Below are 16,837 nucleotides of genomic sequence, written 5' to 3'. Positions count from 1 at the left end.
ATAGTATGTAATTATGAACCTGGGAACAAAGTTCCCCTAGTTAGAAGAAAAGCAAATATGCCTGCAAATCTCAAGTGAGATAAACAACTAAGCATTAACTGCAAAAAAATAAAAAAATAAAACAAGTGCCCTAGGACCAAACCTCAGTATTTGGAATAAGCCCTTGTAGCTGGGGAGAGTGAACCAAGGCACAGTCTTTCATTTCTAGAAATTACATGTGGATAGAACTGCATGTGTGCACTGCTGCAGGGCAGAGACCACGTGTTATGTATCATATTATCCCCAGAATTTAGCAGAGGACCTGGCGCAAAATAAGCACTCAGTAAATGTCTGTGGGATGAAAGAATTCTGCAACTATAGTTTATACATTGTCTGTCCAAGTTTTGAAAATGTAGCCCCAAACACAGTAAGAAAACAAATTTTACATCAACTGTTGGTACACACAAACACACACACATAATACAATGAGGCAACACTTTAATCTAGGACAGAATGCTGATAGTTTCTATTTTGTTCTGTATTATTTGACTTATAAAAAGTATTTGGCTATGACACACTAACTGATTTCATAATCCACTAATAAATCAAGACCAGTAGTTTAAAAAACAGACTTATGCTATTTCTTTTTCTATTGCCTAACTTCTTACATTTTTAGGCTTCACCAAGTATAGGTCACTTTTTTAAAATTACATTTTTCATTGACAATGTTGTGTTGAAATTTTCAAGTATACAGCAAAGTGACTCGGTTATACATTTATATCTTCTTTTTCAGATTCTTTTCCATTATAGGCTTAAGATATGGAGTATAGTTCCCTGTGCTATACAGTAGGTCCTTGTTGTTAAAGTCTTTTATATATAGTAAAAAAATCACTTAAAAAAATCTGGAAGGAAATTTAGCAAGTATTCAGATCAACTATAAAACATGTTGCACCAGTTATGAGCTTAGGTAGGTAGGTAGGTTTAATCACTAAGTTGTGTCCAACTCTTGGCGACACCATGGACTGCAGCCCACTAGGATACTCTGTCCATGAGATTCTCCAGGCAAGAATACTGGAATGGGTTGTCATTTCCTTCTCCAGGGGATCTTCCCCAACCAGGGATGGAACCTGGTTCTCCTGCATTGCAGGCAGACTCTTTACCAAAGGGCCACCAGGGAACTTAAAACAAGTGCCCTAGGACCAAACCTCAGTATTTGGAATAAGCCCTTGTAGTTGGGGAAAGCTTACTATGATGGAATTCCATTCAGTCAATATTGTTTAATTATGAGTATTTCTCCACCAAAAGCAGATTGGTCCTACCTCACACCATACAAAAAATTTCACTCAAAATTACATCACAGACCTAAAAGTAAGAATTAAACCTATAAATCTGTGGCTACCAGATGTGGGAGGGGAGGAATTAAAGGATAGTCAAAAAATACAAATTTTCAGTTATAAAATAATTTAAGTCTACTAGAGATGATGGATATTCACTAAACTTATAATGTGATGATCATTTCATGATGCATGTAAGTCAAATCATTATGCTATATACCTTGACATACAGTGCTGTATGTCAATTATATCTCAGTAAGACTGGAAGAAAAATAATTTAGTAGTAGAGATGTAATACACAACATGATGACTATAGTTAGCATTGCTGCATGATACTAAGAAAGTTATTAAGAGTTTAAAACCTAAGAGTTCTCATCACAAGGAGAAACATTTTCTTCTGTTTTTATTGTCTCTATATGAATGTTACCTAAACCTATTGTAATCATTTCACAACATACCATAAATCAAGCCATCATGCTGTACACTTTAAACTTAATATAGTGATATATATCCATTATTTCACAATACAAGTGGGGGAAAACTCTGTCAATAAACTAAAAATCATTGGGTTGTACATTTAAATTAGATTATTTAAATGTCAGATTCTACAAATTATATTTCAGCTTTTCTTTTTTTTTTTTTTAAGCAGATTGGCAGTCTGGAGTGATCAAGAAGAGGGACGCATGCAGCACTTCGATGCCTGAGCAGAGAATGCTGAGCCGGTGTCAAGCTGTCTACCTACCTGGCAGGCAAGGAAGTAGGGGTTTTCGGTGATGGTCTTCTTTTAAGTCCCTCTAGAGCTATGATTCTTCAACTTCCTATTTTATGGGCCGGGCAGAGGACATGGATTTGTTGAATTAAACTCTGAACGTTCTCCAAGATGATAAACATCCTCACGATATTTTACTTGTAACTGCAAACGAGGACCAGCTTCCCTAGAGGAAAAAGAACCGGCTAAATTAAGACGCTAAGCGGGTGGAGAGCATCGTGGGCAAGTAATTGATAACGCTTCTTGAAATCACGGGCTCTATTCGCTCCCCAAGGACTGCCAGACTCAGAACAGGGTGTGCTTTTCAGCAAATAGGATCGGAAACAGACAAGGTAAGTAAGGCCTCAGTCCAGAAGACCAGAGGCTTTCTAGTTGGCCATCTCTCAGCCCCGCTTTGGACAGGTTCACGGGAGGGGCAGGAAACGAAGGTGCCCAGAGTCCACCCGGTCCATGCACGAGGCAGCCGGAACCGAACTGCGCCTCACTCTCCCAACCTGAGTCCCAGGCCCCGCCCCACTCGCACCCCCCACCCACACACACCACGTGTCCGGCTCCCTCGGCGTCAGAAACTGCTAAAAGAATTTCAAAAATTCTGTCAGTGAGTTTAAGGAATACTTTAAATTTTTACAATTAAACTTTGTCACTTTAAGTGAACCATGAATACCAGCGGGAAATACGAAATGCGAAAGGGTTGAGTGGGGTGGGGGTGGGGGTGGCGTGGCGGGGAGCTGAAAGTGTGCAGCGTCATTGGGCAGGGGATTTAAAAAAAAACAGGTGATCCTTAGTACGTTCTCATTCTTTCTTTCTTCCTTTTTAAAATTTTGACTTAAAAGGATGTTACTGAAAATAACTTGAGGGGAAACAACAAAAACACCCGCAGACCACAGTGCGAAGGCGAGACCCGCGGGCCGGGAGAAGGGGCGGCTAGGGAGCCCCACACCTCGTCGGCTCTCCCCGACGTGACTGCGGGCATCCTCCCGGGCTCCGGCCGGTCCCTCGTCAGGAAAAACGGGACCATTTCGGGGCCGCCGCCCAGCGGCGGTAGCGAGGAACAGGCGGGGCCGGGCGCAGAGTAGGTTCGCCCGCTAGACGGTGGGCGCGGCGCGCGGGGGGCCCTACTGTGCGCCGGGCGGCGGCGCCGCGGCCGCGCCCCTCCCCTCGCCCCGCGCCCCTGCCCCCGCCCCGGCCGCTGCGGGCGGGGCCGACCGCACTCGGGAGCCCGCGCCCGAGCCACCGCCGCCTGGGGCGCTCGGGTTGGCCGCCTGGACACCGGAGCGGGCCACCAGGCCACCGGCGCAGGTCAGAGCCGGGCTGCCCCGCTGCGCTCGGGGGCAGGCGCCGGGCACGGGGACCCGGGCTGAGAAGAGTTCGGGGTGGGGCCGATGGGGTCTTGGGCTGAGGGGGCCCCGGGGGTGGCAGGGTCGTGGACCGGCGGCACCCGGGCTGACAGGTCCCGTCCCGGCCGAGGGTCGTGCCCTGAGGAGACGTCCGGGCGGCGGAGGGCACAGGCCGCGGGCGACGCGCGCGGGGGAGAGCTGTGGTCCGACCAGAAGCGCGAGCCCGTGCGCCCCGCGCGCCTGTCCAGGGTTCGAGAGCGCGCGGGTCTGCGAGCCCCCGGCGGCGGGGCGCGGGGCGCCTGGGACCAGGGAGGGAGTGGTCTGGGAGCCGCTGCCCGGGGTACCCCAGAGCCCCCTGCGCAGGATCCCGTGCGGGCGCGTCCCGCGGCCGCGGAGGTCTGGCTCCGTCTCCGGCGCCCAGACTGACCACTGTGGGGTCGCGGTAACAGTTAAGCCTGGGGCGCACTTTGGGGGCGGGCGGAGCGCGAGTGGGGGAGCGCGCGCCCTCAGCCTCGGTGCACTCACGCACCGGGCTGGCCGTGAACCGAGCGGAGTGGCCCGGGACGCGGGGCTCCCTGGCTCCCCGGGGGCAGCGGATGGAGAGCGCGGGCCCTTCCCACCCGCTCTTCGGTCCGGAAGGTGGCCGGACGGTGCGGTGGCTCCTCCACGTGCCGGGCTCGACTCCCGCTCTGCCGAGCCCTGACCGGGGAAGGTGGACGCAGGGCTGGCTTCACCGAAATCTCTAGTCCCTGTGTGTAGGGGGCGGAAAGTGGGTGTGTATCTGTGGTACTATCTGCCTCGGTGTTAGGGGAGGAGCCTAAGGTAAGGAGGCTGAAACTGGGAGTAACCTATCTGCGGCTTTTATATAAGGTCAGTGGTTAGGTAAAGAAGGGGCCTTTACCTCCGCCGGCGATCAGAGGCCTGCGTCTCTAAATTCTTCTTAAGTCCCATTGCTTAGGTGAGTCGGCTTACTCTGTAATTGCACTCTGTTGAAATCACTCTGTTGGTGATGCGTGTCCAAAATTTGCAGGACGCTGCTCGTGAGGCTAGTGGTGATGACTATTCTGTTATTATTTGGTCGTGCTCTTGTTTTACCGCGAGAATTTCATTCACTTGGGTCTGAGAGTAATGGTTGGGGAAATAGTGTCAATTATTTGAGGAGAGAAAGCTTAAAAGAACATAGCAGTCTGTCATGAAGAAAAACTAAAGTTTTTTTTCTTTTCAAGATTGAGGTTAACATGTAAGATTGATTTTTATAGATCATTGTCTGAAAACAAAACCAGACACGATGATTAACTGAGTTGTCTGAAACCTGTTGCTGGAGAAACTTGGTTTTGAAGTACACTATTTTCATGTCAACTGTTTTTATCATTCATGAAACAAATTGTAGTTAGAGATATTGAGAGAGCAATGACTAACACTCTTTAGAAGGCGCTGGGCAAACCTTGGACATACCCCAGGTGTTTGGTGGCAGTCTTCCTGTTCATAGTGAAGGGATCAATCGCTGACTGAAAACAGGACCTCATGATCGTCTAGATGATTTTTACAAAACCCTTCTGGAATAGAGACCAATGTAGATGTTCACTGAAGCTTCTCTCTTAAAGAAGTTCTTTCCACTCCTATGAAAGGTCTGTAGAAAACAGAGATGCCACCAGTCAGCTTTCGGGGTGATACTTCAAAAGATCTTTTTCAAATTTGAAAACAGTTTTTATGTTGCCTATTTTCAGTCGGATTCAGTCTGTGAAGTTAATAGGCACCATAGTATTCTCTGATATACAAAACGCTTAAATGAATGCCCTTAGCCAAAAAGTGAGGATTGTTACAAAATCATCCATTTTAGTCTTACTGTGTTTGTCATTATCCTTTATTTAAATTATAATGATATGTGATACTTCACTTGCTGATAATTAGATCTTAAATTTAAAGATCTTAGGATCAGTTAATGACCGACCGCTCAATCTCTTGCAAATCACTGGAAAGGGGGTAGAAACTGGTGATTTAATTTTTAAATCAATATTCTTTTTCACGTTTAAAAGTTTGTCTCTTGCTTTTATGATAACTACTATAAAAAACGTGGCATCAGTGAGGTATAAAGGTTTGGAGATTTCCAGGCTAAGTTTTTTAGGCACTGTTTTTTTCATGCTTTTAAATTTAAAAGAATATCATTTATTTTTAAATTAAAACTAAAATATCCACCTGCATCATATTCTTTATTAAATTTAAAATACCTTGAACATATTTTTGCAGTTGGCATTTTAAGTAAATATTGCTATTTTCTTTGAGGGGACTGTTTCCTTACTCTTCATTTCTTTGTATATTTTTCAGAACGACATTTTAAAGACTTAACATAGGACTTTAAACAATCACAGTATTAATTATAACATCTCTATGACATTAAAACTGTATTATCCCTGTATATGAAAATTTGTACAGGAAAAAAGCATGACTTTAGGAACATGCATTACATTATTGATCATAGCTAATTGCTCTTAATCAGTAAAAAAAATCATTTGTTTAAATAAGATAATTATGTATTCGACAGTTGTATGAATGGCACAGCCATGGAAACGCACACAAGTATTAATAATACATTTCGTTTAGTTTTCAAATTGTGAAATGGTGTTTTACTGTCGGGAGAGTATCATGAAAACAGTATTAAAATAATACTTTACAAATGTTTTATATATCCTGGTCTGTTACTTTTGCTTCTTTCATAGGATTTGTATATGACCAATGAGCAGGGCAGAAAATGTTGGTCATTCTAATTTGTGGATGTTCTGCTGAATTCACTATCACTTGAACTTGGAAATATAATAATGTCATAAAATGTGGCAAGTATACTGAAAGAAGTTTTGGGTTCCACTAAAAATAAATATCAGCTGTAGAGAATTTTTTTAAAATCCTAATCAAGAAAACGATAGAAGTTACTGGCCTATGGATATAAACATGTGTCCCCCATCACCTTCAAAATTATTAAACTGAATTTCTAACTTGCTTTTATTTTTCCTAGCAGATCTCTGTACTGCTTTTGACCTCTTGAGCTGTTGCTTTCTCTCTTAAGGCCTAAAAGCAACAAAAAGGGCAGTGATTTAAAAAGCTTAATCCCTTGAAACTGATCTAATTTGACTCCACAAAAATAGAATAAGATCTGTAAATAACCACCTTGCAAGCATAGATTGCCCCAGTGTATCAAACTTTAGTTAGTGTCATAGCGTTCTAGATGAAAATTTTAAATTGAAGACTATTTTTAATCCTCCCCGGCTTTGTCCTTTACTATTTGTATTTTATCACAACAAGATGTAGATTTGGGGGAGTTTTATTGCATATCTTTTGAACTCATTCTAATTTTTATTTACCTAAAATACTGTAGGTTTTTGAAAGGAAATCAGCTCAAATAAAGTAGACTGTATTTGGGGGGAAACTTTTGGAGATGTGAAGACAACTATCACCGATAATAGTGTATACTTAAATTATTTTTTATTTTAAAAAACAGGTTTATTATTAGTAGTATTTTTCTTCAACAGTCAATGCACACCTATGTTTTAATAACAAATGTTTAACTCAGACTGTGAATGTTTACATTTTTAGCTATTTTAATTATTATACTGAGGCAAGTAATTTATCCTTTCTAACTCTCCATTTCCTTATCAGTATAAATGGGAAAAGTATTGGTATTATTGTTCCGTGCTCTCTTTTTTTGTATGATTTTAAGACTTTATCAGCAAATCTGTGTATCTTAAATGATATGACCTTGTCTCTGAATTTAATTGAGCTAATTCTTTTACAAATATTAATAGTTCACCCTAGTACTAATTTTGAGATTCTTGTTAACAATGAACAGAAGATAATGCTTGCCATGTGGTGATCAATTTATCAGATGTTTCTGAAATGAGATATTTCATCATTATTCAGTTTAAAACTGTATCTCCTATTCTCTGGTGACTTTGGACAAAAATCAGCCTAGAATTATTTTTGTCCTGTTGATAATATCGCTGTGAGTCCTGTATAGACACAGTGTGTAGTCTTTCGTGTCCATTTTTCGTCTTCACGCATTTAGAAGGCGCAAGCTGTGCTTTCATTTGATGAAGTGCTAGTCTTTACATATTTTTATGGCATATACTGTGAATGCTTACCGTGTGTTTGTTTTATACTGAGGCCTATGATCCTTCAGATCAAAAGACATGTTAGTGTCGCAGCTTAAAGAATAAATAGGGACCGTGCTCGTCATAAAACGTGGGGCTCCTTCTAAGAAGCCGTATCCCAAAACATAGGCTTTTAGCGACTTGAAAAGTGAACATGCCTCCTAGGAACCCACCAGTTTACTAGTAGGGACTCATTGGAAAAGCATGTAATTAAGGGTGAGTTGTCCAGATAATAAATTTTAAATTCTTCTTATGGATTGTTTAAAAATCCATTCTATTGTGAACTGTCTCCTATGCAAGAAAGTAAGGGCCTTGACTCCCAGCTCGAACCCCACTCTGTTCCCAGTTCACCTACAGAGGCCAACTGGGGACCTCAGTAAAAGTATGAGGAGGCAGAGGACAAAGAAGTGTTGGGCCATGCCTGTAGATGGGTGTTCCCCCTTTGCAGCTGGGGAGTGGGGGGCAGCCCTCATTTCCATTCTCTTCATGGGTCTTCTCTGGCTTTCTCAGAGCCACGGCTACACTTTACTTCAGCTATTCCAGTGACCAGGCCATTCTCAACTTGAAAATCTTTTTTAGGATAGGTTTCCTTTCTGTATTGCGATTTTTCAGACATAAAGGAAAGAAATGAAGTCATCAGTTCATGTACCCTGAATCATTTACAATGGAGATTTAAAACCATAAGGGAGGATTTACACTCGATCCTATAAGTTTAGTTCAATTTGATTCAGTGTCTTAAGAAACAGTTTTTATTTCACTTCAGTGGGTTGTTTGGTTTTTTTTTAGAAAATAAATTCATTGCTGGTTTTAACTGATTTTTTTTTTAAGAAGCATTTCAATTCGTGGATTCATCTAGAATTGTAATATGTGGATAAGACCCTTTGAGACACATTTCCTGACCTTCTGGGAAGAGTTCAGATTAGCATAGAGCCGGGGTGTGAAGTCTGCACAGATTACCGTAGATAAGGAGAAGGTAGCTAGGAGGGAGAGAGAAAACTAGGGAAATACCCTGAGTGGGAGTGTAAGAGGTCTGTGTGCACTCACTTCCCACACTCAGCGGGTTGCACAGTAATCGTACAGAGACCTGAATGGAAGGGGTTGGTTTCTAAGAATTTACCCTGTGCCTTGGTGACATCAGAAACTTTTAGGACAGCTTTGAATTCTAAAGTTGCTGCTTGGCACTGTCCCTGTCTCAGGAGCTCTGGGTTGCTTCAGGAGAGAGCCCTAGCAAGTGAATGGAGAGGGGATATTATTATCCTGTGTGTTTAAGGAATAACTACTCCTGTATGGTGAAGACTGCCTCGTTCAGCAGTGAGATGCTGGAAAGAACTCCTTCACCTTGACCCCACTCCACTGACCATCATTTCGTCTCCGCTGTCTGTGTCCTTTGAAAGTTTGGAGTCTGCCTTCAAAATGCCAATATTCCTTAAGACATTATCAGCAAAAATTTGAGAGTTTAGTTTCCTGGTTTGCTTGCTACCTGCAGGCAAAGCTTTTAAGGAATAATAAACACACTTGAAATGTAAAGAGGGGATCAGGAGAAGGCAGAATAAAATTAAAGCGAGTCCTGTCCCCAGTTCTCCATAAACCAGCCTTTATGAAACCAAATTTGAAAATAGTCACTTGAGATAGTAGTGACACAAAAGGATATATTCTCCCACACAGGCATATTTTTTTCTCTTAAAAATCAACACAGGGGAATTCCCTGGCGGTTCAGTGGTTAGGACTCTGCGTTCTCATTGCCAGAGGCTGGGTTCAGTCCCTGGATGGGGAACTAAAATCCCACAAGCTGCACGGCCTGGCCTAAAAACCAAAATCAAGATGTGTTGTAATTCTTCCTTGAACCATTTTTTCCTTCAGAAAAAACAAATCGTCATTCCTAAATGTCAGTTTAAGAAACTTATCAAATTTAAGGCTGTAGGGGTTGGTAGTTGGCTAGTATAATTAGATACATGACGATTACTTCTGACTATGTCTTCCTCTCTCTGTGACATTAGACAAATTATCTAGTCCCTTCTTGAGTTAGTTCTTCCAAACTTATATAAAGTAGCTTTCTAACAGATTGAAATGAGAGGAATCTCTCAATCACATCATAAAAAAATATGCCAAAGATGTATAAATAATGCTTAAGACTTTGGCAGATCCTCAGGTCATAAAATTTTATACATACTTTATTTTTTCTTTTATGTTTTTTGCCAAAAATACTTACAGGAAATCAATGTGTATCTGATGGAAATAGAAGCTTAGTAGCCACCTGAAAAGCAAGTTCATTAATTCTGTGAATCAGCTGATAGGCAGTGTTTAACAGTTAAGTACAGGCCACCGTCATGGGTATAAGTAAGCATATTGCATGGTTGTGTCATTCACTTTTCCACAGTGTTTCTGAAATCTAAATCTAAATCAGAGAATCCCTAAGTCCTACCGTACTTACTGTTGTTTTTTTCTGTCAGTTGGTAATTACCTGGGTTTTGTAAACAAGGTTTTGATTGTGTATGGACAAGTACTTATATAAAATCTTTCTCTTTTTTATGTGGTGGATGAAGTTATGAAAGAGAACAAACATATGAATGGTGTGTGTGTATATATATATATATATATATATATATATATATATAAATGAAGAAGATACTGTAGCAAATTATTTGCATATGTTCAGAAAATTCAGAAGAGTGAAGAAAACACCCAGGCTTTTGCCAATGTAGGATTACTACATGTTTTCCTAAAGCATTTGGAACTAATTAGAAATACCCTAGTTTTATTTAAAAGCAATATACTTTTAAACTTGGTTTTCAACAAGGTCCCAGTTTGTTGACTTTCAGGACGAGAGCAGTACAATGTCTACAAAAACATAGATTATTAATTTCTTGAAGCAGGACTGACTGGTTTTACTCATCTTTCTGTCTTCAGCACATAGCACAGTACTCTCTAGGTACTTAATACATGTTTTTAAAAAAAATCAAGAAATAGTCTATAATAAAGAGTGGTCCTTGGAGCAGGAGCAGTGTCTGGGAACTTGGTGGAAATGTAAATTCTCAGGCCCCACCCCAGACCTATTGAATCAGAAACTCTAGGGATAAGGCCTGATAATCTGTCTTTCAGCAAGCCCTGCAGGGGATTCTGTCCTGTAGTGTGTGAGACCCTCTCACTGCTGCTGAGCCCCGTGTCCCATCTGAGAGCCTGGAGCCCCGTGTGCAGCGCAGTCAGTCCGGATTGTTCTCCCTCTTGCCTATAGTTAAGTCTCTTGATGTATTACTCTATAGGTAGTGATAGAAGCTCTTGAGACCATCCTGTCCGTTGGCTCTGTTGGTTTGACATTTTATTAGGCTCAGTCTTGTTTTGGATAAGCTCGAGTCTGTAGAGGGTTAGCCGGCTATCTGCTTCGTCGGAGAATCGCTGATTCCCCTTACCTTTAGCATGGTTGCCAAGAATCCCCAGTCTGTAAGTTCAGAGACTGGATTTTATACAGTATCTGAGGATGGTCTGGCCCTGGAGGACCCACGTTAAACAGACTTACAAGATATGGATTTGTAAACTTCAATTCCGGTTTCATAATTGTGGAAAATGTACCAGTCCTAGTAATTATTGATGATAGATTTTTTTTTTTATCCTAAAATTCTGATTCAGGAATTAAAGAAACTGGTTCTCTTATGTATAGCTGTCGTCATTATCACTTAGTTCCGCCTGCTAAAAAGGCAGTTGGGCAAAATATTGCACAATCTGCTGCTGTACCCCTACTTTGGAGATTTTTTCCAAAGAGGTGGAGGATATAGGACAAGCCACACACACGAAGACTTTCATACAAGCATTGCTATAGGAACCAATATTTGGAAATAGCTATTCAACAGCAGCGGAATGCTTAAGTAAATTATGATGTAATTAGTAGGTGGAATGTTATGTAATTGTCAGTGACAAATTGGAAAACTAGAGCAAACTTGAAAAATATTTTTTAAAAAGTAACATAAAGAATGTATGTGCACCATTGATTGAAACCTTATATAAATGTGCATATGAAGGGACAATAAAAAAGTTACGAAAAAAAAAGTATTTTATATTTTAAAATAGATACAGAAGGCTTTTTGTTTGTTTTTATGCTTTTCTCTTTTTTCCAAAGTTTAGCCATTAGTATAAAATTACTTCTCTGCTTAAAAGCCTACATTTATTGCTTTTATTTTTTAGTACGTCTGTGCCCCTGATCAGTAAAGATCAAGCAAAGAGTAAATTAAACATTGAGAACCCTCTGGCTGTTTTATTGCTTTTAAGCCATTCAAGATAATGTGAGACAGGACATGAATTCTTTTCTGTTATACCCAGTTTTATTTCACACTTAGTTTTCTCTCACATACTGGGCTGCTCTGTCCTCTGCTGGACTAGTCTCTGGGGGGAAAAAATACTCCATCTTTGTAACAGCCTCTTAGTTTTTCTCAGTCATACATACGGTTTGCTTTTGTTGATTTCTTTGGGCCTGTGCTCTATCTGATCTTTAGCATCCACCCAACAACAGCTATTTTAAACAATAGTTTCCAGAGTTATTTTACTTTCCAGCTATCCCCTTTTAAGTCTTTTTCTAAAACCTATGTATATGTATTATGGGTTTTTTTCCCCTAAAATTAAATAACCTTGGGATAGTTTGTCTTCTAACTCTGATAGAATTCTGAACTTGTAACCATAAATAGCTGATGCAGAAGCACAAGAGGGTAAACGTCTACTACAAATGGTTATTATGAGACCTTGATATAATTTGTGATGAGTAGAGGTTTCCCAAAATCTTGTCAGACCTCAGAGTGAGCACAGAAAAAGACAGACACACACAGCAATATATATGTGTATGTGTGTATACTGTCCACATATACACACACACAGCAATGTCCTTTGAATTGAATACTTCTTCCTTTTTTCTGTTGCATTGCTCTAGAAAATCCCAAAGGGAAAATTAAATAGTTTTGCCTTCGACCCAGATTACAGGTTATATTTTTCTTGTCACTTTCTCAGGAACTTCCTTTGAGAAATTTATATCAGCCTGATGCCTTTAGAATAGCCTGTAACTTCCTTTGAGAAATTTATATCAGCCTGATGCCTTTAGAATAGCTTTTATCTAAATGAAAACAAAGTTTTAAACGTTATTTTAGAAACTTTATATCAGGGATATTAGCTATTTCTCTCTTCTTTCCCCTCCCCCGCCACTATTTCTGATGATTTAATCCTTGATACAGCCCAAGCCAAACCTCAGCGGGTAACACAAACCTGGAGATGACCCTCCCACTCCCAAGAACAAATCTACAGAGAAGCTCCTTTTTAGTGAAGATTTATTTATCCAACAAAAATCTATTGAGCTCCTAGTTTGTGCCAACAGCTGTTTTAGAGAAGGAGTTTAAAGCAGTGAACAAAACAGACAAGGATATCCCTCCTGACATTCATGAGTATTGTTATCTAGATTTAACGAGGGTGTTAGTGGGAGACATGATGACTAAGAGCAGGCAATAGTCTAACTCCTGCCTTGTGACCAGGCAGCATTGCCAGGCCAGCCTGGAACTGGGTGGCTGTCTATGAGTTAGATATGAAGGAGGGGAACACCTGTGTCCTTGAATATTTTTCCTAAATCTCTTATATTATTTTAGGTTATACATACATAGTATGTATCAGACATACTGAATAATATAATTATTGTATTATTTCATTTCTCTCTTACCAACAGAGTTTACTAGCAAAGGATGTAAGGATGCGTCTTTTGTTAATAAGCTATTAACTGTTCTTGAAAATACAAATAATAGGATGCGGATTCACTTTGCAGAAGGAGTATGTATTTCATAGTAATTTCAAAATGGATATAGTTAAGTGGTTAGCTATCCAAGTGAATTTAGCTCATAACCTTATTTATCAGAAAAATGAATTACACCTAACAAAAGCGTGAAACAAATTTCACTGAGACTATGCTGTTAAAATTTAAAAAACAACAACAATACTTTTTTCTCCTGGGAAATAAAGTTAGCAACTTACCTTTTAAAAGCATATTTAGAATTTGTAAATATTTAGAATATTATGTTTGAGTAAAAGGAGACCCAGATCTTACTCCAAATGACTGCCCTTTGGTCAATGTAAGTATTCCCGCTGTTTCAATGTCTGTACTCGAGACCCAGTTGTCCGATTACCATTTCAGTTCTGTTTTTCAATTCTCAGAAAATGTCTTACTGACCACTTAGAGATAAATCCTAAACAACATGAAACTTTGGGGGGAAAAAAATGGTAAGGAAAATAGATTTTGAAGGAAGTTATATGAAGTTAAGTAGAATTAATATTTTCTTATATAGACATGGAATATTAGAGTGCATCTCAATGCAGATGTAACCAAAGCCTTCAAACTTTGCAAATTCCACCATAATTTATTCACAAATCCATGGACATTGTCAGATGACCTCTGGCTTTCCAGCACTAGATTTCTTTATACAGGAAGCAAAGTCTGCCCACCTGGTGACATGGCTTTGTAGGTGGTGGCCCAGGTGCTTTTCAGACTGGGGAAGGGAATCAGAACCTAGCACCAGGCAGGCAAATAACCGAACTCAGTGAAAGTTAAGAAAATGAGTAAGTGACGGAACACAGCCCAGTGGTGTGATGCGTCTTTAGGCCATTCACATGATTGATGTGCACTTGACCACGAGTTCATCCCTGCTAGAACCATCTCTGGTCCTGACAAAGCACAGCACATACACACAGATATTTTGGTTTTGCCCCACACGTTAAGTTTTAAGTGTCAGATGGATTTCCTTTGTCACACAACGTACTTGTGAAATAATTCACCCGGGCCACTAGCTATTACACTCAGAAAATGCAGACTAACTTTACTTTTAGCTGAAACATAATTGGAAGAGATTTACTCTGAAATGCAATTTAACACGTTCCAGATTCTATATTACTCATTGTGTTTGCTGATGGTTTGCAGTCAGGTCTTACAAGTTTTATGTGCAAGTTCTGTACCAAGCAAAATTATGAATTCCTAGAGAGTAGAAATGAGCGGTGAGGATCTTTTTATTCTTATCACGTGTATGTGCCCTGCTCGCCTTCCCTAATCCACAGCACACAGCACAGGGGACAGAGCACGTTGTCGTCACTTTATAAACGCTTTCAAACTTGGCTTGATTTTGAGGACTGCTTTGTGCTGTTTTATTGTGGGTTTCTCGGTGCTACTCTTCTCCACGTCTTTAGTGTGAAGTGAAAGTCGCTCAGTCATGTCTGGCTCTCTGTGACCCCATAGATTGTAGCCCGCCTGGCTCCTCTGTCCCTGTGATTTTCTCGGCAAGAATATTGGAGTGGGTCGCCATTCCCTTCTGTAGGGGATCTTCCCAACCCAGGGATCCAACCCAGGTCTCCTGCATTGCAGGCGGATTCTTTACTGATGTTTAGGGAATTCCCTAAATTACTCTCTAAAAATGTTTATTTCTATTTTAACATTTTTGGTTACACAGAGTGATATGAAATTAATGCCAGAAGAAATTTCCCTTTTGCTCTGCTAAAGTGAGCAAAATGGGATATGAAGAGAGAAAAAAAAATGTTAATTATAGACTTTAGCATTCTATGTTGGATCTTTTTCTTGTCCTGGTCAGAAGAACAGGTTTTAAATGGCCTGAGGGCCAGGGCGCCATTTTACTTTCTTGTTTGGAGACTTCCAGTGGCAACTAGCAAATTCAGTTTAATACTACAGCAGGGAGAAAAGTTCCTACAGATGTGTGATCCAGAATGTTACTTAGATTTATTACTCATGCAGAAAATAAAACCGGTTCCCTTTCAAACGTTCTGTCAATTGTTAGATAAAACACTACATAGTCTCGGCCTATTCATTTGTTTATAATGTATAAAATAATTATATGCTCAGCTATTTCATATGTGAATCACAAGTATTATCACCATAATTGTCTAACAGTTAATCTCCTTTTACAAGGTAGATACACGTTTATGAGCTACTTCAAATCAAAATACCAGGCAAAGGAACTGATTTACATATAAAAGCAAAGCAAACAGGCGAACTTTTTTTTTTTTTTTTTTTTTAATGTGGCCCTGTGATATCTCTGCACGCCCACTTTTCTCCTTAGGGCTTCATGTGTGCCTGAAGAATGAAGGTAGGAGTCTTTTAGCAAGAGATCAGTGCAAGGAACTTGCACCCTCTCCACCCCTGGGCAACCTGCCATCATTCTCCTGCAGACACACCTGTTCATCTCCTACCAGGGCAAAGAGGTGTCCCATACCTATACATGTGACACTGAGGGAGAAGCACAGGGCAGGCAGGAGGCCACGACAGAAGGAAGGATAAGAGCTGACCTGGGCCTGGAGCCGGCTCTCACTGATGATCCAGACTTGAGCGTCCTTCACTTGCGCCTCATTCACGCACAGCCGGACACAATGAGTTACGTACAGGTTCAGTGGGCTCTAGGTACAAAGGGAGACAACAAAGCTCCTAGAACTAAGAGTTTATAAGCTACGTGAATCAAAAAGGGGCAACATTGATGCAGTTAACCAAAAATTCAAATCAGTGTGGGAAAGGACTAGAGAAAGCAGAAAACAAGTGCTGCAAAAATTCAGAGATGGCAAGATCAGTGTGGAGTGGAGGGTAAACCCATGAAAAGCCTGTAGAGGAGATGGGTATTGGATTATATGTGAAAAATTGAGGAGTTGACAGGATAACCTTAAGAAAAATCCAAAAGAGGGCTTATGTGTAGACATGTGGCTGATTCACTGTGCTGTAAAGTAGAAATGAGCACAACATTGTAAAGCAACTGTACTCCAATAAAAATTAACTTTGGAAAAATGGAAAATGACTTTTAAATATAGCAGAAAAGAAAAAGGAATCAAAATACAATTTCATTAATATGAAATACTCAGACTAGGCAGATTCATAGAGATAGATAGCAAATTATTTGTTGCCAGGGCTTGGAGGCAGCGGGGGTAGGGGGAGTGACTGCTTGATGGTGCAAGATTTCCTTTTGAGGAGATTAAGCTGTTTTAGAACTTGATAGAGGTGACAGTTACACGACTTTAAGAATGTCCTAAGTATTATTGAACTGCACATTTTAGAACAGTTAATTTTATGTATGTGAATTTTACGCAGAAGCAAAAAAGTTCAGGGCTTGAGATGGCATAAGAGGAAGGGGAAAGAACTTCCAGGGCAAGAAAACGAAGCCTGGACTAGTGAATAAGCACAGGCTTGGGAGGTCATTCTGCAGAGATCATCCCGTCGGAAGTGGGTCGTGTGTCTGTGCGAGGAGTGAGAAATGGGATTGGGTGTAGATT

At 40.6% G+C, this 16,837-nt stretch overlaps 1 protein-coding gene and 1 long non-coding RNA gene across 4 annotated transcripts in view; one reads left to right on the top strand and one right to left on the bottom strand.

Moving 5' to 3' along the window:
- Positions 1-4,459, bottom strand: part of LOC129634842 (uncharacterized) — a 51,357-nt gene extending 46,898 nt beyond the window's left edge. Inside the window, exons 1-2 of the long non-coding RNA XR_008705939.1 lie at positions 4,321-4,459; positions 2,056-2,248 (exon numbers count right to left, since the gene is read on the bottom strand). This is a non-coding gene — a long non-coding RNA (uncharacterized LOC129634842). The remainder of the gene's footprint in view (positions 1-2,055; positions 2,249-4,320) is intronic.
- PPARG (peroxisome proliferator activated receptor gamma) overlaps positions 2,278-16,837 on the top strand; it is a 125,411-nt gene continuing 110,851 nt past the window's right edge. Inside the window, exon 1 of one of the 3 annotated variants that reach the window (XM_055557212.1) lies at positions 2,278-2,414. The gene's annotated coding sequence lies outside the window, so the exon portion shown is untranslated. Of the gene's footprint in view, positions 2,415-3,134; positions 3,382-3,534; positions 4,378-16,837 lie in introns of those variants that run through there. The other 2 variants (XM_055557209.1, XM_055557210.1) reach the window with 2 other exon arrangements.

Source organism: Bubalus kerabau, chromosome 20, assembly GCF_029407905.1.
Source record: "Bubalus kerabau isolate K-KA32 ecotype Philippines breed swamp buffalo chromosome 20, PCC_UOA_SB_1v2, whole genome shotgun sequence".
Taxonomy (NCBI): Eukaryota; Metazoa; Chordata; class Mammalia; order Artiodactyla; family Bovidae; genus Bubalus; species Bubalus kerabau.
The sequence above is the reverse complement of the archived record's forward strand: the minus strand, read 5'-3'. Positions and strand labels throughout refer to the sequence as shown.